At 43.8% G+C, this 24,808-nt stretch overlaps 1 protein-coding gene across 5 annotated transcripts in view; it reads left to right on the plus strand.

Annotated features, from left to right (window-relative positions):
• The window catches only part of ndst1b (N-deacetylase/N-sulfotransferase (heparan glucosaminyl) 1b), a 292,956-nt gene that overhangs the window by 74,012 nt on the left and 194,136 nt on the right, over nucleotides 1-24,808 (plus strand). The window contains exon 1 of one of the 5 annotated variants that reach the window (XM_043703103.2): nucleotides 7,128-7,148. The exons of the other annotated variants lie outside the window; for them this stretch is intronic. The gene's annotated coding sequence lies outside the window, so the exon portion shown is untranslated. Of the gene's footprint in view, nucleotides 1-7,127; nucleotides 7,149-24,808 lie in introns of those variants that run through there. 5 annotated transcript variants of the gene reach the window in all.

Raw genomic sequence — 24,808 nt, forward strand, 5'->3', positions numbered from 1 at the left:
CTCACTCCCCTATCTATACTCCCCAGAAACCCCCACCCCAGATCCTCACTCCCTGATCTACACTCCCCAGAAACCCCCATTCCAGATCCTCACTCCCCGATCTATACTCCCCAGAAACCCCCACCCCAGATCCTCACTCCCCGATCTATACTCCCCAGAAACCCCCATTCCAGATCCTCACTCCCCGATCTATACTCCCCAGAAACCCCATCCCAGATCCTCGCACCCTGATCTATACTCCCCAGAAACCCCCACCCCAGATCCTCACTCCCCGATCTATACTCCCCAGAAACCCCCACCCCGGATCCTCACTCCCCGATCTATACTCCCCAGAAATCCCCATTCCAGATCCTCATTCCCCTATCTACACTCCCCAGAAACCCCCATCCCAGATCCTCACTCCCTGATCTATACTCCCCAGAAACCTCCACCCCAGATCCTCACTCCCCGATCTATACTCCCCAGAAACACCCATCCCAGATCCTCACTCCCTGATCTATACTCCCCAGAAAGCTCCCAGAACGTCCCCTGTGCGTGGTGGTACAGCGGCTCATTGGTTAGCACTGCTGCCTCACATTACCAGGGACCCTGGTTCGATTTCAGCCTCGGGCGACTGTGTGTGTGTGGAGTTTGCACATTCTCCCCGTGTCTGTGTGGGTTTCCTCCGGGTGCTCTGGTTTCCTCCCACATTCCAAAGATGTACAGGTCAGGGTGAATTGGCCAGATTAAATTGTCCATAATGTTAGGTGCATTAGTCAGAGGAGGGTGGGTTACTCTTCGGATGGTCAGTGTGGACTTGTTGGGCCGAAGGGCCTGTTTCCACACTGTAGGGAATCTAATCTAACTGTTTCTTCCCTGATTCTCAATTCACCCATCGCCACTGCTGTTACTCTCTTTCTCCCCATCCCCCATCCCACCCCAACCCTGAAGGGGAAAGGGTTCTTACCCATCAAAGGAAACCTCTGTTTTGCGCTGGAGGGACGAGGCTGTCATCGATTTTTTTGGCCAGTGTTTTCTTGCTCTTTTTGAGTGCACTCCTAATGGGGAACACCTCTTTGTTGGATGGTATTAATCAAACCTTATCAAAAGCAGATATATCGATCTACATTTACAGTTACATCTCCAGCAAGTGGGCAAGTTAAGTCATTAACCCATCGCAAGCAACTGGTTGTGCTGCTGATGATGGTGTGAGTAAATACTTAATTGAACTGAGTGGATTCACTGTGTGACTGTTGTAGGGGAGGTAGTTTTTCATTTGCATGTCTAATTTGAGTAAAGCCTACTCGACCTCTTGATGATAAATGTAACTGGTGTTCATCCGAATGGGTCATGGCATTTGCTTAGCTTGATGTTAATGAAACAAAGACATTTGCTCTTGCCACAAGTGTTTACATTTGTCAGCCTCTAGTAACGCCTACGTTTGTGGCCTGCACTAGCAATAGCAGTGTAAATGGCAGATTTACACTCCAGTTCTACAGAACTGAACAGGAGAAATCACAATTTAAAAATTGTGCTGAGAAAGACATCTTGGATCAGCCAGTCCAAGCCAGGATTTATTTGTTTGTTTGTTTCCTTGTTCTCTTGTGGAATGTGACTATTAGATTCGATTCGATTCCCCACAGTGTGGAAACAGGCCCTTCGGCCCAACCAGTCCACACCGACCCTCTGAACAGTAACCCACCCAGACCCATTTCCCTCTGACTAATGCAGCTAGCACTATGGACAATTTAACATGGCCAATTCACCTGACCCGCACATCTTTGGACTGTGGGAGGAAACCGGAGCACCCGGAAGAAACCCACACAGACACGGGGAGAATGTGCAAACTCCACACAGAGAGTCAGCATTTGTGCACATCCCTAATTGCCCTATGTACTTGCAGAGTTTTGTTTTATTTTGCTAAAAAACTGTATGAATCCATGTAAGATTCTGTAAATCCCTTTTTTTTAGAAATAGAATCAGTCTGAACATTATAGCAAAGACAGCCTCACACAGGGCACCTTATACCTTCAATACATTATCTGGGCCAACATGGCACCTATTGTTAAAGTTCACTTGAGAATGCAACTTCTAAAAAAAGTTCTGCGATTTACATATGAAAAAAACTGAAACCAACATGTTCAATCTAAAAGATGAGAGACTTAACAAACAATCCAAGTCTTTTTCAATGTATAATTTCAGTTGCGTCACATTGTAAACTTTTATTATAAATTCTGTGTCTGACGGATCTTATTCTCCACAGCCACCTGATGAAGGAGCAGCGCTCTGAAAGCTAGTGCTTCCAAAAAAACCTGTTGTACTATAACCTGGTGTTGTGTGATTTTTAACTTTGAATTGATTGGCTAAGCAGGTAATTTCAGAGGCCATTTAAGAATTGGGGCAGCACACTGACTCAGTGGTTAGCACTGCTGCCTACTACACCAGAGACCTGGGTTCGATTCCAGCCTCAGGCGACTGACTGTGTGGAGTTTGCACATTCTCCCCGTGTCTGCGTGGGTTTCCTCCGGGAGCTCCGGTTTCCTCCCACAGTCCAAAGATGTGCAGGATTGATGAATTAGCCATGGGAAATGATGGTTTTGAGGGATGGGAGAGGGATGGGGGTCTGGGTGGGATGTTCAATAGAGGGTTGGTGTGGACCTGATGGGCCAAAAGGCCTACTTCCACACACTGTAGGGATTCTATAATATTTCTATGAATCAACCACATTACTGTAAGTATGGAGTCTCATGCAGCCCAGACCCCATGAACATATAAAATAAGAGCCAGAATAGGCCATTCAGCCCCTTGACCCTCTTCAGCCATTCACTGTCTGTGTGCTCTGTCCATGTTTCAAACCCTACATTCCCACTGTGGTAGAAATTAAATAGGATTTCATAAAAAAAAAAGGGGCTAGAACAGGAGTAAGACAGGACTTTGCAAACTGGTAAATTATGGCACATTGTAGCAGGCATGGACCTAGAACAACCCAATGGCAACTGTGAGCAGAAATGACTGGATTGGCACCTTATGTTCTCTAAGGCCTGGATCAGCCTTGACAGCGGATGAGAGAGTAAACTGTATACAGATTCCTGGACACAGGATAAGAGAAAGACCCAGGGTGGAAGATTTCTGTTAATTGTACAACAATGAAATGCAAACAAAATATGCAGATATATATCATCTGCAAACTTAGCCAGAATACCCTCAGTTCCTTCATCCAGATCATTAATGTATAAAGTGAAAAGTTGTGGTCCCAACTCCTCTCATTCTTCTAAACTGCAGAATATAGGCTTTACACTGCTCAATCTCTCTTCCATATGACAAACCTCTCACCTCTGATATCAATCTAGTGGACCTCCTCTGAACTGCCTCCAATACATCTCCATCTCTCCTCCGGTAAGGGGACCAAATTTATACACAATTGTCCAGATGTGGCCTCACTAATGCTTCTGATACCATGAATGTCTCACAAAGGTTAAAGATTTTCTCAGAAATTCCTCTGTCTTAAGTGTTCGAACCCTTGCTTTGAAACTGTGTTTCCTAATGGGATTCCTGTTAGCACCATTGCTGTCAAGTCTACTCAGTATCATAAATGTTTCAATGATGTCAACTCTCATTTATCTAAATTCCAAAGAGTGCAGGGCCAACCTGCACATCCTTTCCTTATAAGTAATCCCTTTGTTCAGGAACGCAAGAAGTGAACTTTCTCTGAACTGTCTCCATTGGACGTATTTCTCTCCCTAAATAAGAAGACAACATGGGCGGCACGGTGGCACAGTGGTTAGCACTGCTTCCTCACAGCGCCAGAGACCCGGGTTCAATTCCCGCCTCAGGCGACTGACTGTGTGGAGTTTGCACATTCTCCCCGTGTCTGCGTGGGTTTCCTCCGGGTGCTCCGGTTTCCTCCCACAGTCCAAAAATGTGCAGGTTAGGTGAATTGGCCATGCTAAATTGCCCGTAGTGTTAGGTGAAGGGGTAAATGTAGGAGAATGGGTCTGGGTGGGTTACGCTTCGGCAGGTCGGTGTGGACTTGTTGGGCTGAAGGGCCTGTTTCCACACTGTAGGTAATCTAATCTAATTATTATTAAGCTGGGGAGGGTTCAGAAGAGGTTTACCAGGATGTTGCCAGATATGGAAGATTTGTGTTATAAAGAAAGGCTGGAACTTTTTCACTGGAGCGTTGGAGTTTGAGAAGTGCCTATGAAATTATAAGGCGATTATAGATAGGGTTAGTGGTAGTTGTCTTTTCCCTAGGGTGGGGGATTTCAAGAGGGGGCGACACATACTTAAGGTGAGAGGAGAGGGATTTAAAAAAGACATGAGAGGCAAAGTTTTTACACTAAGGATGGTTCATATGTGGAATGAACTTCCAGAGGAAGTGGTGGATGTGGGAACAATTACAACTTTTAAAAGACATTTGGGTTAGTACATGAATAGGAAAGGGTTTGGAGGGATATGGGCCAGGAGCAGGCAGGTGGGACCAGTTTAGTTTGGGATTGTGTTCAGCATGGACTGGTTGGACCAAAGGGTCTGTTTCTGTGCTGTATAACTCTATAACTCTAAAAACTGTTTACAGTACACTGAGTGTAATCTCACCAGTGTCATGTACTGTTGAACAAAGATCTCCCGACCTTTAGAGGCAAACATTTATTGCCCATCCCTATTTGCCCAAGAGGGCAGCTTGGATAGAGAGCAGACCTTGTAGTGTCTATGTAACCACTGTCAATTGTTGTAAATACCCATCTGGTCACGAAAATCCTTCAGAGAAAGAAACCTACTGGTATGTTGTCTCCAGACACACAGCAATATGGTGGGCTCTAAACTGTCAGGGATGGGCAATATATGTCGGCCTGGCCAACGATACCCACATGCTGTGAATTAATTTTAAGAACTTTGTCTTCTATTAGTCAGTCAACCCTCTCCCTATGCTAATGCAATACCTCCTACATCATGGGCTCTTATCCAAAAGGACACTAATGTGTGGTACTGAACACTGGTGGTGGAGGAAGGGGCTGCTTTGACCTGATGATTTCAGCGATTTTGAGTCTTCCCCAGAGTGACCAGGATTGGGAAATAATCCATGTTTACACGCCTCATAATTGTAAACTCCCCAGTCAACGTTCTCTTCTCTAAGACGGATGACCCAGCCTCTCCAATTTACTCACATTTCTGACATTTCTCATCCTTTGAGCCATTCCTGTAAATCTTTTTCTATACTTCCTCTAGTTCCTTTACACCCTCCTTAAAGTGGGGCACCCAGACTGAGCCAATACCCCAGCTAGGCAGAACCAATCATTTACGAAAGGCGCCCCATCACTTCCCAGCTTTTGCAACCTACGCCTCAATTTGAAGTGTAAGCAGGAGAACCTTCAACAGAGTTTAAAAATACAACATCTTGCTAAAAGTATACAAGACACTTGTCAAACAACAAGGAGTACTGTGAATAATTTTAAATGCCTTATCTAAGGAAAGATATACAGGATAGACTGGCATTGGAGGCAGTCCAAAGAAGGTTCCCTACCTGATACCAAGTACGGAGAGACTGCCTGATGAGGGGAGGTTGAATACATTGGGCTGGTACTCAATAGAATATACAAAAATGAGAGGGGAGAGAAGAAGGATTTTAAAAAGTCATGAGGGGCTACGTTTTTACACGGAGAGTAGTTCATGTGTGGAATGAACTTCCAGAGGAAGTGGTGGATGTGGGTACAGTTACAATGTTTAAAAGACATTTGGTTAAGTCCGTGAATAAGAGATGTTTGGAGGGATATGGTCCAAGCACAGGCAGGTGGGACTAATTTAGTTTGGGATTATGTTCGGCATGGACTGGTTGGACCGAAGGGTCTGTTTCTGTGTTCTATGACTCCGTGAAGGAGTTCCTCCTCATCTCTAGAATGAAAGACATGTCATTATAAAACTACGCTCGGTGATTCTGCATTCAAAGATGATCTGCCGTGGGTTTTTTCTTAATTATGGTTGTTCCATTAACATCGCTGCATTGTATCGGAATGGTTTCCTCTGGGGGAAGGAACATCAGCAAAATAAATATTAATGAAGGACAGACAAGAAAGCTGCATTGGTGCTCCAGTGTTGTTGCTTATGGTGGTAAGTTAGTCAGATAAACCAAAATGGAGGACCCCCAGCTTTGAACAGGCTCTTCCCTAGCCACCTCACTTTTTTGAAGCTGAACTCTTTGCGTTGATTTGAAGAACTGCCTTTGCTTGTTTGCCTACTCTGAATATTGTTTGTACCTTTCCTCTTTGATGTTGCTGAAGAATTCCCTGTTTGAGTGCCAAGGGATAGCATGTGGTGTCAGGCAATGGAGAGATTGTGCAGCTGAAGCTAACATATCATGTGTAATCTGGGACCTTTTCTAAACTAAGCTCTTTAAATTTCTGTTAATCGTTCGGTGCCCGTTCCGCATGATAAATTGCAGCACATCTCGGGGTAAATTAATTTATTTTCCACGCTTTGCCATTGAAGGCTCCAGTCGGCTACTCTGTGCTTAGTTTCTGAAGCTCAAAGTCTGAGCAGTTGGGATGAAAGCTGCATTGGGACTCACAAGCTGCTGAATTATTCAGGCTGTAATGACATGGCTGTGATGTGCAGATAAATCATATGTGAGCCATTATCAGAGCCACAGGAGAATATGAACTCCGAGCATGTGAAAATACTGGTACGACAGTCACAGTGTGACAGGTTGAGATAGCACACCTCCTGCTGGTGAGTATTAATCACCTTCTCATTTGCACTTTCACTTCATCTCCCTGCTCTTCCTCATTTCTCTCCTCTTCCGTGATCAAAAATAAGACACTTTCAGATTTTCTTTTGAAAAATACAGCTGGGTGCCCCTTGGTTCACTCCGAGCCTCACAGCTTTAACAATGTGCTGACTGGAAGATCTGATGTGCAGACAGATGAAAGGAGCATTCCTTCAGAATTAGTCTCTCAAAGCCAAGAAGATCCATCACGTGCACCTATATCTTAGTACAGCCTCTCACTTCCCACTGGGAATGCTCGTTGTGTTGGTCCAGCTCTCGATCCTCTGTCCATTTATTTCTGATGAAAAAATCCCAAGGTGCATCTTTAGAAATGACTAATGTGTCCTCATTGCTTTGTCGCAGCCCCACAGAAGGGAGTGGATCTATCCATGAACTCAGTTGTTTTGCAGTAAGTCTTCTGTTACTGGTTAAGTCTCATGGCCTTAACGTATGTTCTGTTTTTGGAAGAGAGAGAGAGAGAGAACAACTTGCATTTATGTAACGCCCTTATGAACTCAGGACACCATCGGCTGGTGACCTATAATCACTGTCATGACATAGGAAATGCCACGACCAATTTGTGCACAACAGGATCCCACAAGCAGCAAAGAGGCCTAATGACACAGATCTCATTTAATTGATGGGGGTGGGGGGGGGGCTTGGCTTGTTGACCAGATCTCTGGGAGAACGTGAGTGTTCTCTGTGTGGGCTTCCTCCAGACGCTCCAGTTTCCTCCCTTAGTCCAAAGGTATACAGGTTAGGGTGGGCTGGCCATGCTGAATTGCCCAGAGTATCCAGAGATGTGCAGGCTAAGTGGGTTAGCCATGAGAAATGCAGGGTTACAACGATAGGTTGGGGGGGTGAGTCTGGGTGGGATGCTCATCGGAGGGTCAGTGAAGACTTGATGGGCTGAATGGCCTGCTTCCACACTGTAGGGGTTCTATGATTCTATGATCCATTGGGATCTTTTTGTACCTACTTGAAAGGGTCAATGCAGGGGCCACAGTTTGACATCTTCTCCGACATGTGCAGGTTAAGTGAGGTAGGACATTGATTACCGTGGAGTTATTCCTGTGCAAGACGTCACCTTTGGGAAGATGAGGAGTAACAGGACTGCCATATACTGCCCAGCATCCCTCTGCTTATGAGCAGAATAGTATCCGTTATAACGGTTGGCATGGCAAACAACTTCACAAGTCTGCACCAGTATTTAATGAGAATTACATTTGAGCTGCTGGACCCCCTTTCAATTTCAATGGGAAATCACAAAGTGACAGATTCATAAAATATTCATCCTGTATCCTTCACAATACTTGGTAATAATGAAACATCGCAAAGTACTTATTCAAAAATAATAGGGATTTTTTTTCTGAAACGTGGAAGGGTTGAACTCTCACATTGCATTGCGAATATAATTAAAAATTAAGTTAGTTTTGAAGCAGACGGCCTCAGGATATCGCTGCCCATTTTAGTTGCCAGCCTCCGTTCTCAACTAGTGTAGTATTCACTATTGCCCATCATTATTGTCATTTTGAGACACACTTTGACACATCTTATTTCATGTGGCAGCTTTACGTTACGGACCAAGTGAAACATCAACAAACAAGCTTGAGCTGGTTTGTTTCTTGTCTTGTTCAGAGGAGGAACCTGTTCTCTAAAGTCCTTTAAAATACTTCTTAACCAATGGGATACACTTGAAATGTAGTCACTATCATGTGGTCCTTAGCGTGTGCACCACAAGGTCCTACCAACAGCAAATAATCAACTGGTTTGTTCATGTTTAAGGTGTGGGCCACACTTGAAAGGTTAGCATTTATTGCTTATCCCTTGTTGTCCTTGGGAAGGGAATGAGGGGTGTTGAGCCACCTTCTCAAACCCCTGCAGTTCATGTCTGGGGTGGCACAGCGGCTCAGTGGTTAGCACTGCTGCCATACAGCACCAGGGACCTGGGTTCAATTCCACCCTTGGGCGTGAGGTTTGAATATTGTTTGCATGGGTTTCCTCCCACTGTCCAAAGACGTGTAGGTTCGGGTGGACTGGCCATGCTAAGTTGCCCATGGTGTCCAGGGATGTGCAGGCTAGGTAGGCTAGCCATAGCAAATGCAGGGTTATGGGGATGGGGTGGGATGTTCTTTAGCGGGTCAGTGTGGACTCGATGGGCCAAATTGTCTGTAAGGATTCCATGATGTGGTAGGCAACATGATTAATGATTCTTATATGACTTTTCAATTGTGGTTTGATAAAATTGAATGGCTCATCCAGCCATTTTTGAGAACACTGTATTGGTCTGGAGTTACATAGACTCCAGACCAGATGAGACAGCCAGATCTTCTCGCCTAAAGGACATCTGTGAACCAAATTTGTTTGTTTTTGGCAACAGCCTGGGTAGCCATCAATGGGACAAACATTGTAATTCAAGATTTGTTTGATGAAATTTAAATTTCCTTCAGCTCTAACAGAATCACTGGCTACAATCAGAAGGAGGCCATTTGGCCCATCATGCCTGCACTGACTGTTAAATGAGCATCAGTACCTAGGGGGCTGAATGGCCTAATTCTGCTCCTATGTCTTATTGTCTTGTAGCCCTTCAGGGAATGAATGGATTCTCCTGCTCCAGTTTAATCTCAGTGACAGGAGCATTATGTTCAGATATGGTCACCTTGCAAGAGGAAGGATGTTATTAAACTGGAAAGAGTGCAGAAGAAATTTACCAGGATGTTGCCAGGACTCAACGGTCTGAGTTATAGGGAGAGGTTGGACAAGTTAGGAGAGCATAGGAGACTGAGGGGAATCTTACAGAAATGCATAAGATATTGAGAGGAATGGATATGGTGAATGCATTCAGTGTTTTTTCCAGTGTTGGGGAATCCAGGAGTAGAGGGCATCAGTTTAAGGTTAGATGGGAAAGAATAAAAAGGAATCTGAGGGGCTTCCTTTTTACACAGGGAGTGGTATGCTCATTATGGAGTGAGCTGCCAGTGGAAGTGGTTGAGGAGGGTACATTAACAACATTTAAAAGGCATTTGCACAAATACATGGACAGGAAAGGTTTAGAAGGATATGGCCAAGTGCAGAGAACTGGGGTTAACATGGATGGACATTTTGTTCGACATGAACCAGTTTAGGCCAAAGGACCTTTCTCTGTGCTCTAGGACTCTCTGAGTCTATGATAAGTGGATCCTGGCTCAGACGTTATGCACAGAGTTATTTGGAATGCCTATGATTCAGGACAAACACAATAAATTAGATTTTCAGCAACTGTTATGATCAGGTTTAAGTCTGGGCATGCTTTAAGCATTCTTCTATCTTTAGTTGGATTAATTAGGAGGGCATCATCATTAAACCATAAGACATAGGAGCAAAATTAGACCATTTAGCCCATCCAATCTGCTCCCCCATTCGATCATGGCTGATATGTTTCTCAAACCCACTCTCCTGTCTCTTCCCTGTAACCATTGACCCCCTTTACCAATCAAGAACTTATTTATCTCTGTAGTAAGTACATTCAATGACCTGGCCTCCACAGCCCTCCGTGGCAATGGATTCTACAGATTCCCCACCCTCTGGCTGAAGAAATTCCTCCTCATTTCTTTTCTAAAGGATCATCCCTTCACTCGGAGATTGTGCCCTTGGGTCCTAATCTCTCCTACTAGTGGAAATGTCTTTTCCATCTCCACTCTATCCAGGCCTCTCAGTATTCTGTAAGTTTCAGTCAGATCCCCCTCATCCTCCTAAACTCCATCGAGTGCAGACCCATAATCTTCAACCACTCTTCATATGACAAGCCCTTCATCCCTGGGATCATTCTTGTAAACCTCCTCTGGACCCCCTCTAACACCAACACATCCTCCCTTAGATATGGGGCCCAAAACTGCTGTCACTATTCTAAAGGGGCCTCATACAGTCTTCAGCAGTACATTTCTGGTCTTGTAATCCAACCCTCTTGAAATGAATGCTAACATTGCATTTGCCTTCCTAACCACCAACTGAACTTACACATTAACTTGAGAGAATCCTGAACTACAACTCCTAAGTCCCTTTGTGCTTCAGATTTCTAAAGCCTTTGCCCATTTAGAAAATGGTCCAAGCATCTATTCTTCCGACTAATGTGTATATAACCTCACACTTTCCCACGTTGTATTCCATCTGCCATGTCTTTGCCCACTCTCCCAGCCTGTCCAAGTCCTTCTGCAGCCTCCCTGCTTCCTCACATCACCTGCCCCTGCACATACCTTTGTGTCATCTGCAAACTTAGCAGCAACGTCCTCAGTTCCTTCATCCAGATTGTTAAAATATTTGAGATGGTTTCACTGCTGGCAATTTCCCAGGAGTTAGATCAATAAAACTGGCCAATGGCCAGTTCTGACCATCCAGATCTGACTCAAATACTTTAATATGGAGACTTAATATGGTCAGGACCTTCATGTCCAAGTGTTAAACAAGGTTTGAAAACTCTTTTTGATTTAAACACAATAGCTGTGAGGATAGACGTGATATAAATATTTCCTGCTGAGTCAGAATCACTGTTTAAAAAAAGATGGCGTTGTCCATTTAAAATGGGGAAAAGTTGAACGTTTTTCTCACAGAGGGTTGTGTGTCTTTGGAGCTCTCTTCCTCAAATAGTGGTAGAAGCAGATTGCTTGAACATTTTTAAGGCTGAGGTAGACGGATTTTTGAAAAACAAGAGAAGTTAGTGGTTATTTGGAAGAAGGCAAGAATGTGGAGTAATCCAATCAGCCATGATCTTGTTGAGTAGACACAGAGGAAGCTGGGAGAACACAGTAAGCCAGACAGCATCAGGAGGTGGAGAGGCCGACATCCTGAAGAAGGGTTACACCTGAAATGTTGACTTCTCCCCCTCCTGATGCTGCCTGGCTTGCTGTATTTTCCCAGCCTCCTGTTTGTCTACCTTGGATTCCAGCATCTGCAGTTTTTTTTGTCTCTAACCATGATCGTGTTGAGTGGCTGAGCAGGCTTGAGGAGTCAAGTGGCCTACACTTACCCCTAACTCCTCTGTCTGTGTGTACGTTCTTATTTGGTCCTGCTGTTAAGATCCCAAAGCCCAGTCAGTCCACCTCTGTCAGTGAACATCATCCAGCGTCATGACTACGGGATTCAGCTGTTTGTCTACACAACAACAGTCCTGACACCCAAGAATCACTCAAACACCTTCACATGTTTTTTTTTCAAAATCTGAAAAGCCGTTACGCAGTGAAGAACCTTTCTATTTCTTGGAAAGGTTGAAGTTCCTCTATAGTCAGTTATTCGATAACGTGATGGTTGCATTCCTGTGCGACCCTATGGTTTAGAAAAATCACACTTTAGAAACAGCGCTTCAAGTGTTGGCGATGTAATTGCGTTACAGCCAAATACATGGTTCAGAAACAGCGCCCCAATTCATCAGTCACATTACAGCAAATTCGCATTAACTAAACGCGCGTTATAACAGCACAACCTCTGACCTAATGCAACCAGTTGGTTTGAACCTTTGGATTGCCAATAGAAGCCTCCATACTGCAGTACGTCAGGATCTTCTTTTGGATTTTGCCTGTAATTGATGCTCAGTTATTATGTTACTCGTTGTGCAATAGAAAGATAGAAAATAGGAATTGGTGTAGACCATTCAGCCCTTCGAATCTACTCTGCCAAACAGTATTTTCATCCAACTCAGTGCCCTGATCCCACTTTCTCCCCATGCCCTTTGATCCCTGAAGCCCTAACAGCTATATATACCTCCCTCTTGAAAACATTCAACTGCTTTCTGCGGCAGAGAATTCCGCAGGCTCACTCCTGTCTGGGTGACGAAATTTCTCCTCATCCCATTCCAAAACGTCCTACCCCATATCCTTACACTGTGATCCCCTGTGATCAGTTACATCCTTCCTCTGTTTACCCTGTCTAGTCCTGTTAGAATTGTATTGGTCTCTATGAGATCCCTCCCTCATTGCCCACAGAGTTGTCACTTTCAGCAAACTATACTTTCTGAAGCCGTATGCCTGTTGATAACCTCCTGGTTGATGATGGAGATCCCGTGAAAGGGAGCAGCAAGTAATCCAGTGTTTTCTCAGAAGTGTTACAGAACAGATGGAAGCCATTTGGTCCACTGTGCCTGTACCAGCTCCTCAAATGAGCATTGTTACCGAGTGCCAATCTACTGCTTTCTCCCCATTACTATTGCACACCACTTCTATCCAAATAATCAGCAAAGCCCCTCTTGAACGCCTCAATTGAACCTGCCTCCACTATATTTCTACACAGTGCACTTCATATCCTAACAGTTCGCTGGGTGAAAAGTATTTATCTCACATCATCTTTGCTTCTTTCACACATCAGTTTAAATCTATTTCCGCTCATTCTTTGTCCTTGTACCAGCAGAAAAAGCTTCTTTCCACCTTCTCCGTCCAGCCCGTTCTTGATTTGGAGAGCTCTGATCTCCACTCAGCCGCCTTCTCTCCAAGGGGAAACACTCCTGCCTTCGTCAATCTATCCTCAAACTGAAACCTCTCCTTCCTGACCATTCCTGTAAATTGCTTCCGCACCCTCTCTAATGTGTTTGCATTCTTCCCATAATATGACATCCACAACTGTACACAATACTCCAGCTGAGGTCTGACAAGTAACTTCTAACTCACTCTCAGTGATAATCTCCTGCTGAGCCTTGTGTGAGCGGGACATGTCAGTGGGACACTGTTGTTAAAATATTCTGTTTCAAGTTAAGGCACAGGCAGTTCGATTTTAATTTATGTGGGAATGTTACTGCATCGTTTACATTCAGTGGAAAAGATCAGTGAAGGAAGAAACTGTAATTACATAACTAGTGAGGTAAGGGACATTAATTACATAATCAATGAAGGAGGCAAAACATAATTACAGAAATGTGAGGTTTGAGAAGGATAATTTCATGGCATTGATCAGTTTATTGCATGTTTGTTGTGAACAGCCAGACATTCTTACTAATACACAGTAAGACGGTAATACACTGTTACACTGCTCTGCACTTGTGAGAAAGAGTGGCTCAGGGACAGTGAGGAGATTGATTAAGTTGCCGTGTAAACAGGCTGTAACGGTGGGAATGTGTCTGACCTGCAACATCACGAAGGACTGCTCACTAGGTCTGTCTCAGCACCTTTCTGGATGGCAACTCCCAGCTGATGAAAACCACCACAGGAACCATTCCACCTGATTATAGGGGAAGATACTCCATTAGAGCAATCCCATAGAAACATGGAAATGAGGAATAGGAGTAGGCTAGTCAGCCCTCCGAGCTTCCTCCCCCATTCAATATAATCATGGCTGCTCATCCAACTCAATCCCCTGTTCCCACTTTCTCCCATTCCCTTTGATCCCTTGAGACCTAAGAACAATACCTAACTTCTTTTTGAAAACTTTGAATTTTTAACCTCAGCCACTTTCTATGGCAGAGATTTCCACAGGCTCCCCACTCTCTAGCTGGATAAATTTTTCCTCATCCTAAATAGCCTACCCCATATCCTTAGACTGTGAGCCTCCTGGTTCTGGATTCCCCATTCATCAGGAACATCCTTCCTGCATTTACTATGTCTAGTCCTTTCATAGGTTTCTATGAGAACTATCCTCATTCTTCTGAACCTCAGGGAATTTTCTCCTAACATAGTGTGCTTTGAAATATGAAAGTCTACTTACCTATCAGCTATAGTCTGACAACATATTTTCAGTGTGGGCCAGTTGTTTTAATTGTCTCTCTTTCTCCCAGTCTGACTATCCTGCTTTTGATCTGCTGTAATGTACTGACAAAGTTCAACACATGCTCAAGGAACACATGTTTTCCCAGGCACAATGGATCAGTGGTTAGCACTGCTGCCTCACGGTGACAGGGATCCAGGTTCAGTTCCACCCTCGGGCAACTGTCTGTGTGGAGTTTGCATATTCTCCCCGTGTCTGCGTGTCTCCGGGTGCTCCGGTTTCCTGCCACAGTTCAAAGATGTGCAGGTTAGGGGGATTGGCCAAGCTAAATTGCCCATAGTGTTAGGTGGATTAGTCAGGGGTGAATGTAGGGGAATGAGTGGGTGTCTCTTCGGAGGGTCGGTGTGGACTTGTTGGGCCGAAGGGCCTGTTTCCACACTGTAGGGAATCTATTCTAAAAAAGTCTCTCTCTCATCTCTCGCTCGCTTGCTCGCGCGCACACACACACACTTTCTCTCTCTCTCTCTCTAACACAGCCCCCCTCACAGGTATATACTCTATCACACTCTTATACAGACTCTCTCACACACACACACACACACATATATATATATATATAAGTCTATGGGGGGAATTTGCATTTGCAGATACATCCTATTTTGTTCAAAAAGCACACAGTCTGTAGGCAGTCAATTTTTTTTTATAATCCATATGTCATTTTATAACACTTTGGAAATAGAACCGGTCTGACTCAAAGTTGGAATACAGACAGACTCTAAACTCACACCTTTAGTGCATTGTCTGAGCTGAGATGAGACTTTTTTTAAAATAAAACTTCTGAGATTTATATATTAATGAATCAAAACCTGCATCCCCATTCTAAGTGATTAAAGACTTAACAGCAATCTCGGTTTGTTCAATACATCACATCAGTTGTATGACACTTTTATCTTTTCCTATAAATTCTGTGTCCTATGATCCTGCCCCACTAGCTACCTGACAAAGGAGCAGCGCTCTGAGAGCTAGTGCTTCCAACTAAACCTGTTGGACTATAGCCTGTGTTGTGTGATTTTTAACTTTAACCACACAAAGTCAGCTTGGCATCATGAAAGGGAAATCCTGTCTGAGAGTTTTTCTAGGAAGTCTCAACCAGAGGGGAACCAACAGATGTGTTGTATTTGGGCTTCCGGAAGGCAATTGACCAGGTACGTCACAAAAGGTTGTTATAAAATAAGAGCCCTGTGATGTCGGAGGTAGTATATTGGCATGGATAGAAAATTGGCTCATGGGCAGGAAACAGCAAGTGGACTACAGGCCTCCTTTTCAGGTCAGCAGCCTGTAACTAGTGGGGCTCCACAAGGGTCAGTTGCTGGGACTACAATTCTTTACAATATATCTGAGTAACTTGGAGGAAGGAAGGAAATGTACTGTAATCAAATTTTCAGCCAACACAAAAATAAGAGAAAGGCTAGTCGTGACAGGCTTACAAACCTCAAGGGCGAAGGTGAAGGGCCAGAGGTGGTGGTACATGTCGGCACAAATGATGTCGGGAAGAAGAGGAGGAACATACTACAGCAGGACGTCGGAGAACTAGGAAGAAGGCTGAAAAGCAGGACGTCCAGGGTGGTTATCTCCAGTTTGCTTCCAGTTCCTCGGGCTGGTGAGGACAGGAACAGGGAGATAATGGACTTGAACGTGTGGCTGGAGAACTGGTGCAGGAAGCAAGGATTTAAATTCTTGGATCACTGGAGTATGTTTTGTGGTAAGCATAAATTCTATAAAAGAGACGGTTTGCACCTTAATAGGTTGGGGACCAGCATTCTGGCAGGCAGGTTTGCTACTGCAACACAGCTACGTTTAAACTAAGTAGCGAGGGGGTGGGGGGACAAACTGGATGTTTAAGTAGGAAATTGAAGGGAAAGTTAGAACAAGGGAAGTCAAGAAAGACAACGGTATCAATGAAGCAGAAAACTCAAAAAGGGATCATACCATAAGGTTGAGTGAAATAGGGGTTAATAGGAAGGATGAGGGCAATAACAAATGAAAAATACTATATATGAATGCACGAAGTATTAGAAATAAGGCTCTTTTGGAAATTGGCAGCTACAATATTGTGGGGATAACTGAGATGTGGCTTCAAGTGGACAGGGCCTGGGAAATGAATATTCAAGGTTATAAATGCTATCGTAAGGACAGACTGACGGGCAGAGGGGGTGGGGTGGCCCTGTTGGTAAGGGATGATATTCAGTCCCTTGCGCGGGGGTCCTAGAATCAGGGGATGTAGAGTCAGTATGGATAGAGCTGAGAAATTCTAAGGGTAGAAAGACCTCTTGGGAGTTATCTACATGCCCCCGGGACCTGGTGGTCTACATCCCAAGGTACTGAAGGGGGTGGCTCTAGAAATCGTGGATGCGTTGGTGATTATTTTCCAGAGTTCGATAGATTCAGGATCAGTTCCTGTGGATTGGAGGGTGGCTAATGTTGTACCACTTTTTAAGAAAGGAGTGAGAGAGAAAGCAGGAAATTATAGGCCAGTTAGTTTGACCTCAGTGGTAGTAAGGATGTAGGGTGTAAGTTGAATCAGGAGCTGAAATTGGCCTATTGCAAAGATGTTACTACAGTTGTTATGGGGGATTTCAACATGCAGGTAGACTGGGAGAATCAGGATGGTATTGGACCTCAAGAAAGAGACTTTGTGGAGTGCCTCCGAGATGGATTCTTAGAACAGCTGGTGCTGGAGCCTACCAGGGAGAAGGCAATTCTAGATCTGGTATTGTGTAACGAACCAGAATTGATCAGGGACCTCGAAGTAAAGGAGCCATTAGGAGGTAGTGACCATAATACAATAAGCTTCAATCTGCAATTTGAGAGGGAGAGGGTACAATCGGAAGTGACAATATTTCAGTTGAATAAAGGGAATTATGGAGCTATGAGGGAGGAGCTGGCCAAAGTTCAATGGTGCAATACCTTAGCAGGGATGACAGTGGAGGAACAATGGCAGATATTTCTGGGTATAATGCAGAAGATGCAGGATCAGTTCATTCCAAAAAGGAAGAAAGATTCTAAGAGGAGGCATGGGCGGCCGTGGCTGACCAGGGAAGTTAAGAAACGTATAAAGTCAAAAGAGAAAAAGTATAACATAGCAAAGATAAGTGGGAAAACGGAGGACTGGGAAGCTTTTAAAGAACAACAGAGGATTACTAAGAAGGAAATACGCAGAGAAAAAATGAGGTACGAAGGTAAATTGGCCAAAAATATAAAGGAGGATAGTAAAAGCTTTTTTAGGTATGTGAAAGGCAAAAAAATGGTTAAGACTAAAATTGGGCCCTTGAAGACAGAAACAGCAGAATATATTACGGGGAACAAAGAAATGGCAGACGAGTTGAATTGTTACTTCAGATCTGTGTTCACTGGGGAAGACACAAGCAATCTCCCTGAGGTAACAGTGGCTGAAGGACCTGAACTGAAGGGAATTTATATTTGCCAGGAATTGGTGTTGGAGAGACTGTTAGGTCTGAAGGTTGATAAGTCTCCGGGGCCTGATGGTCTACATCCCAGGGTACTGAAGGGGGTGGCTCTAGAAATCGTGGATGCGTTGGTGATTATTTTCCAGAGTTTGATAGATTCAGGATCAGTTCCTGCGGATTGGAGGGTGGCTAATGTTGTACCACTTTTTAAGAAAGGAGCGAGAGAGAAAGCAGGAAATTATAGACCAGTTAGTCTAACCTCAGTGGTGGGAAAGATGCTGGAGTCAATTATAAAGGATGAAACAGATTAGGTCAGAGTCAGCATGGATTTATGAAGGGGAAATCATGCTTGACTAATCTTCTGGAATTTTTGAGGATGTAACTCTGAAGATGGGCGAGGGAGATCCAATAGATGTAGTGTACCTGGACTTCCAGAAAGCCTTTGATAAAGTCCCACATAGGAGGTTAGTGAGCAAAATTAGGGCACATGGTATTGGGGGCAAAGTACTGACTTGGATTGAAAATTGGTTGGGTGACAGGAAACAAAGAGTAGTGATAAACGGCTCCCTTTCGGAATGGCAGGCGGTGACCAGTGGGGTACCGCAGGGATCAGTGCTGGGACCGCAGCTTTTTACAATATATGTTAATGATATAGAAGATGGTATTAATAGTAACATTAGCAAATTTGCTGATGATACAAAGCTGGGTGACAGGGTGAAATGTGAGGAGGATGTTAGGAGATTACAGGGTGACCTGGACAGGTTAGGTGAGTGGACAGATGCAGTTTAATGTGGATAACTGTATGGTTATCCACTTTGGTGGCAAGAACAGGAAGGCAGATTACTACCTAAATGGAGTCAAGTTAGGTAAAGGGGCAGTACAAAGAGATCTGGGTGTTTTTGTGCACCAGTCAATGAAGGTAAGCATGCAGGTACAGCAGGTCGTGAAGAAAGCTAATAGCATGCTGGCCCTACATAACAAGAGGGATTGAGTATAGAAGCAAAGAGGTTCTTCTGCAGCTGTACAGGGCCCTGGTGAGACCACACCTGGAGTACTGTGTGCAGTTCTGGTCTCCAAATTTGAGGAAAGACATTCTGGCTATTGAGGGAGTGCAGCATAGGTTCACGAGGTCAATTACTGGAATGGCGGGACTATCTTATGTTGAAAGATTGGAGTGACTGGGCTTGTATACCCTTGAGTTTAGAAGACTGAGAGGGGATCTGATTGAGACATATAAGATTATGAAAGGATTGGACACTTTGGAGGCAGGAAACATGTTTCCGCTGATGGGTGAGTTCTGAACCAGACGACACAGCTTAAAAATACGGGGTAGACCATTTAGGACAGAGATGAGGAGAAACTTCTTCACCCAGAGAGTGGTGGGTGTGTGGAATGCTCTGCCCCAGAAGGCAGTGGAGGCCCAGTTTCTGGATTCGTTTAAGAAAGAAGTGGATAGAGCTCTCAAGGATAGTGGAATCAAGGGTTATGGAGATAAGGCAGGAACAGGATACTGATTGAGGATGATCAGCCATGATCATGTTGAATGGTGGTGCAGGCTTGAAGGGCAGAATGGCCTACTCCTGCACCTATTGTCTATTGTCTATTTTCTACAAACAGTTTACAGAGAGATATTGATAGGATAAGAAGTGGTTAAAAAGTTGGCAAATGAAGTATAATGTGGTAAAATATGATGTTGTTCATTTGGTAAGGGAGAACAAAAGAAGAGTATTATTTAACAGGAGATAAACTGCAACACAAGGGAACGTGTGAGGCACTTGTGCCCAAAACACAGAAAGCTAGCACATGGGTGCAGCAGGTAATCAGGAAGCTTAATGGAATATTGGTTAGTTCAGGGGGTTGGAGTATAAGAGTGGAGAAGTCTTACTGCAGCTGTACAACTGGTGAGACCACACCTGGAGTAATGTGAGCAGTTTTCATAGAATCCCTATAGTGTGGAAACAGGCCATTTGGCCCAACAAGTCCACACCGACCCTCTGACCCTCCAAAGAGTATCCCACCCAGACGCATTCCCCTACCCAATTGCTCTACATTTCCCCCTGACTAATGCACCTAACCTACACATCGCTGGACACTCTGGGGCAATTTAGCATGGCCAATTAACCTAACCTGCACATGTTCAGACTGTGGGAGGAACCGGAGCACCCGAAGGAAACCCACGCAGACATGGGGAGAATGTGTAAACTCCACACAGACAGTTGCCTGAGGCTGGAATCGAACCCAGGACCCTGGCACTGTAAGGCAGCAGTGCTAACCATTGAGACAGTATTGCTGCCCCTTGTTGGTCCCCTTGTTTAAGGAAAGGTATCATTTCATTGGAGGCAGTTCAAAGAAAGTTCACAAGAATGATTCCCAGTATTGAGGGATTGTCTTATGAGCAAATGTTAAACAGTTTGGGACTGTACTCACTGGAGTCTAGACAAATGAAAGGAGATCTCATTGAAACCTCTTAAGGGGCTTGACAGGGTAAATGCTGAGAGGATGTTTCCCCTCATGGGAGAGCGTAGGACCAGATGTCACAGTCTCAGGACAAAGAAATGTCACATTTAAGACTGAGATGCAGAGGAATTTCTTCTCTCAGAGGGTTGAGAGTCTTTGGAACTTCTTGCCACCTAGAGCTGTGGGAGCAGAGTCTTTGTGTATATTTAAGGCTGAGATCGATAGATTCTTAATCAGTCGGGAAATCAAAGCTTATGGGGAAAGAGCAGGAAGGTGGATGTGAGGAATGTTGAATCAGCCATGATCCGACTGAATGGCAGAACAGGCCTGAGGGGCCAAATGGCCTACTCCAGTTCCTATTTCTTATGGTCGTATTTAATTTCTCCAACCCTCTGGCCTATGAAAGACCTCATTTGTTCTTCTTCCACCTCCCCCATCACGACTTTCAGGTTCAAAACCTATTACGTTCCCAATTGTTTCCAGCGCTGATGGATGATGTTTGACTGGATGCTTGGAGTGGGAGTATCCCAAAGCGCTGGTTAAATTCTAGCACACACCGCTATCTTTGCAAAGCGCTGGGCCTTTAAAATCCAACCCATCAACTTCCGTTTATGCTTCAGATTTTCAGCAGGATATTTGTTTTTGTGTTCAATGTCCACCTGTTAAGTTAAATAGCGTGTCTTTAAATGTGCAGCACTGTAAGAAACCTCAGTCAGTGAACCATTACACGCTTTGCAAATATTACTTTACATTTATTACACAGACCAGCAGAGAATGAGATCGAATTTTGAAGCCTGATGACGAATTTTAAATCTATGCTTATTTACTGATTTATAAAACCTTCATTTCCAGTTTTGTTGTAATTATACTTGTGACAAAAGGTGAAATTGGTTGATTGCTCTCAATGAAGTTGCATGTGTGAAACCTCTCAACTGGCAATGTTTCCGCAGATCTAACAAATCAGTTCAGGTAATGCACGATTTTCAATTTAATTGGAAAGTCCATTTAAAATTTCAAAAGGGAAGGGACACTTTCAGGAAGCTTAGAGGAGATGCGAGGAAAGAATTTTTCACTCAAAGAATGTTCAGAATCTGGACCTCACTGCCTGTAAGGGTGGTAGAGGAAGACACCATCATAATATTTAGAAATATTTACATAGGCTATGTAAATGAGATTACAACAGTTAGGTGCCTGTTTTTGACTGGTGCAGACTAAATGGGCCAAATGGCCTCTTTCAGTGCTGTAAATCTCTATGACTAAGGCAGAGATCACCTCAGTTCTCCCTACTGTTCTGTGTTAAGGTACAGTGCCTGTGTCCATTTGCACATTTTTATCTGACGCAAATTAGCATAGAGCTGTCCTATACAGCATAACTGCAAAGTGAATCACATGAACAACGTAATGAATCACAAGAATTAACACATTAAATTCTTGTCCTGAATATGCCACAGCTGTAATTAAATTAAAATATTCAATGAATTAATTTGTTTTCATATTTTAAGTAGGATACGCTACACAGAAACAGTGCTTATAGCCCAATCTGTCAAATTAAAGCGAGACACTGCCAATGCTGGAGAAGCTCAGCAGCATCTGTGGAGAGAGAAATAGTTAGCATTTCGAGAACAAAAATGAAGTTTGGTGAAGAACCTTGGACTTGAAGTGTTAATTCTATTTCCCTCTGTGAACATTTTGACAAACCTGCTGAGTTCCACCAGCATTTCTGTCATTATCATCTCTTTATTGCTACCTTTGCTTCTGAAGCCATGACTCACCCTCTCTCAGCCCAGTATAAATACCGAGGTAAAAAATACCTCCCTATTCCTCCCTTTTTTTACCTTTTGACGAAGGGTCAGCTAGATTCGAAACGTCAGCTCTTTTCTCTCCTTACAGATGCTGTCGGACCTGCTGAGATTTCCAGCATTTTCTCTTTTGTTTTTTTTCATCAGCATTTCTGTTTGAGCCCAACCACTCAAGTTTATGTTTTAAAACTTCCAGCTGCCTCGTGTTAACTTTTGTTTCTGTAACAAGTTTCAAATGTCTGCTCCACGCTTCACTTCTCACTTCCATCCCCTTTTCTGTAGCTTTGTTTACTTTTTTTCTGAATCCACACCCAGACCCAACCTATCAAGCACTTCATGTGTCAATTGTAAACAGACTCACATAATCAAACACAGAACAACTCAACACAGCACAATCCATGAAGATGTTTATAGAACATAAAATAATACAGCACAGGAGCAGGCCCTTCAGCCCATCATGTCTGTGCTAACCATGATGCCATTTAAACTAATCCCAACTACCTGCACATGGTTTATATTCTTCACTCAAGTCTCCTCCAGTTTTTCTCATCTAAATCTGTTAGTGCAGGCATCTGTCCTCTGCTTCCTCATGTATTTCTCCAGTTTCTGTTTAAATTTATAAATGCTGTTCAATTTAACCACTCCCTGTATTCACATGTTCCCCATGCTTGCCACTACAGGTCGCTCTGCTATAACGCGTGTTTCATTCACACAAATTTGCTGTAACGCGATTGACGAGCTATAGCATGAACATTTGAAGTGTGTATTGGTTTTTTAACATGATTCTGGCCTCATTAGTCTGAACAGTGCTGCTATTACACGATTTTCCTATAATGCAGGATTGCACGAGAATGGAACTACCGCGTTGTAGCAGAACTGACCGTGTGATGGTGACGTTATAACCATTGTCAATTGTTGCAAAAACCCATTTGGTACACTCATGTCCTTTCGGAAAGGAAATCTGACACCCTTACCTGGTCTGGCCAACATGTGACTCCAGATCTTAACCCTTGCCGCTCTGGGCAATTAGGGATGGGAAATAGATGCTGGCCTAGCCAGTTACCATCACATCCCATGAAAGAATAAAACCAAATTGCAAAGTTTCTGGTTCACGTCCTATGCCATGACTTCAATGTAAAGGTCAGGGCTGACACTCCAATGCAGTACTGAAGCAACACTGCACTGTTGGAGGTGCTGTCTTAGGTCAAAACCTCATCTTCCTGCTCAGGTTAATGTAAAATATCCCATAGCATTATTTTGAAGAAGGACAGGGGAGTTATTGTCATTGTCCTGACTGACATTTTAAACTTCAGTTGACATTACAAGGATAGATGACCTGGTTTATTACTGCTGGTATTTGTGGGAACGAGCCCTGTGCAAAATGGCTGCTGTGTTTTGTACATTTAATTATTCTAAAAACAATGCATTGGCTTTAAAGAACTTTCAGATGTCAGGTGGTTGAGAAAATCACTATATAAATGCAAGTCAATTTTTTTTACCTCCTTGGATGATGAAGTTTCCACTAAATTTTTAATTACATGGCTTATTGATGGCCCATCAGAAAAACCAGCTGCGAACATAATAAGACCATTCCCACCCCTGTCATACTATCTTCCAACTCCTTCCGTTTGGCAGAGGATACAAAAGTTTGAAAACGTGTACCAGCAGATTCAAGAACAGCTTCTTCCCTGCTGTTATAGAGATGTACAGCATGGAAACTGACCCTTCGGTCCAACCTGTCCATGCCGACCCCAGATATCCTAACCTAATCTAGTCCCATTTGTCAACATTTGGCCCATATCCCTCTAACCCCTTCCTATTCATATACCCATCCAGATGCCTTTTAAATGTTGCATTGTACCAGCCTCCACCACTTCTTCTGACCGCTCATTCCATACACCCACCACCCTCTAGGTGAAAACGTTTGGATCCATTTTATATCTTTCCCCTCTCACCATAAACCTATGCCCTCTAGTTTTGGACTCCCCTACCCTGCGGAAAAGACCTTGACTGTTTAACCTTATCCATGCCCCTCATGATTTTGTAAACTTCTATAAGTCACCCGTCACCCGTCAGCCTCCGATGGGAAAATAGCTCCAGCCTGTTCAGCCTCTCCTTATTGTCAGACTTATGAATGGACCTCTCATATATTAGAAGTGATCTTTCTCTGCACCCTCTCTGTATCTGTAACACTATATCCTGTATTATGTTCTATTACCCTAAGGTACAATTTGTCTAGATAGCACACAAAACAATACTTTTCACCGTATCTCGGTACATATGATAATAATAATTCAAATCAAACCTTACGTTCATGGTATCTAGTTATGCTCTGTTTTATTTTCCCATGAAGTTCAGTGATCACTAGAAACAGGCACTAATATGGTGGTCAGTTGGCTGGATAGCTGGTTTGTGATGTACAGTGGTATCTACAGCGTGGGTTTGATTCCTGCTCCAGGCTGAAGTTTCCCCTCCTTCTCAACCTCTCCTGAGGTGTCATGTCCTTGAGGTTAATACACCACCAGTCATCTCTCTCTAATACGAAAGCAGCCTAGTGGAGCACTAGGACTATAGTGACTTTACCTTTGGAATATTTAAAGATGAAATGACAGATGCTTGCATGCGCTGCATCTCCCCCACTCCTCCTTGCTGTGATCCCTCAATGATTATATTGTGGTGAATTA

This window comes from Chiloscyllium plagiosum, unplaced genomic scaffold (genome assembly GCF_037043375.1).
Source record: "Chiloscyllium plagiosum isolate Xiang-an unplaced genomic scaffold, Cpla_swu_hap1 HiC_scaffold_16, whole genome shotgun sequence".
NCBI classification, from domain to species: Eukaryota; Metazoa; Chordata; class Chondrichthyes; order Orectolobiformes; family Hemiscylliidae; genus Chiloscyllium; species Chiloscyllium plagiosum.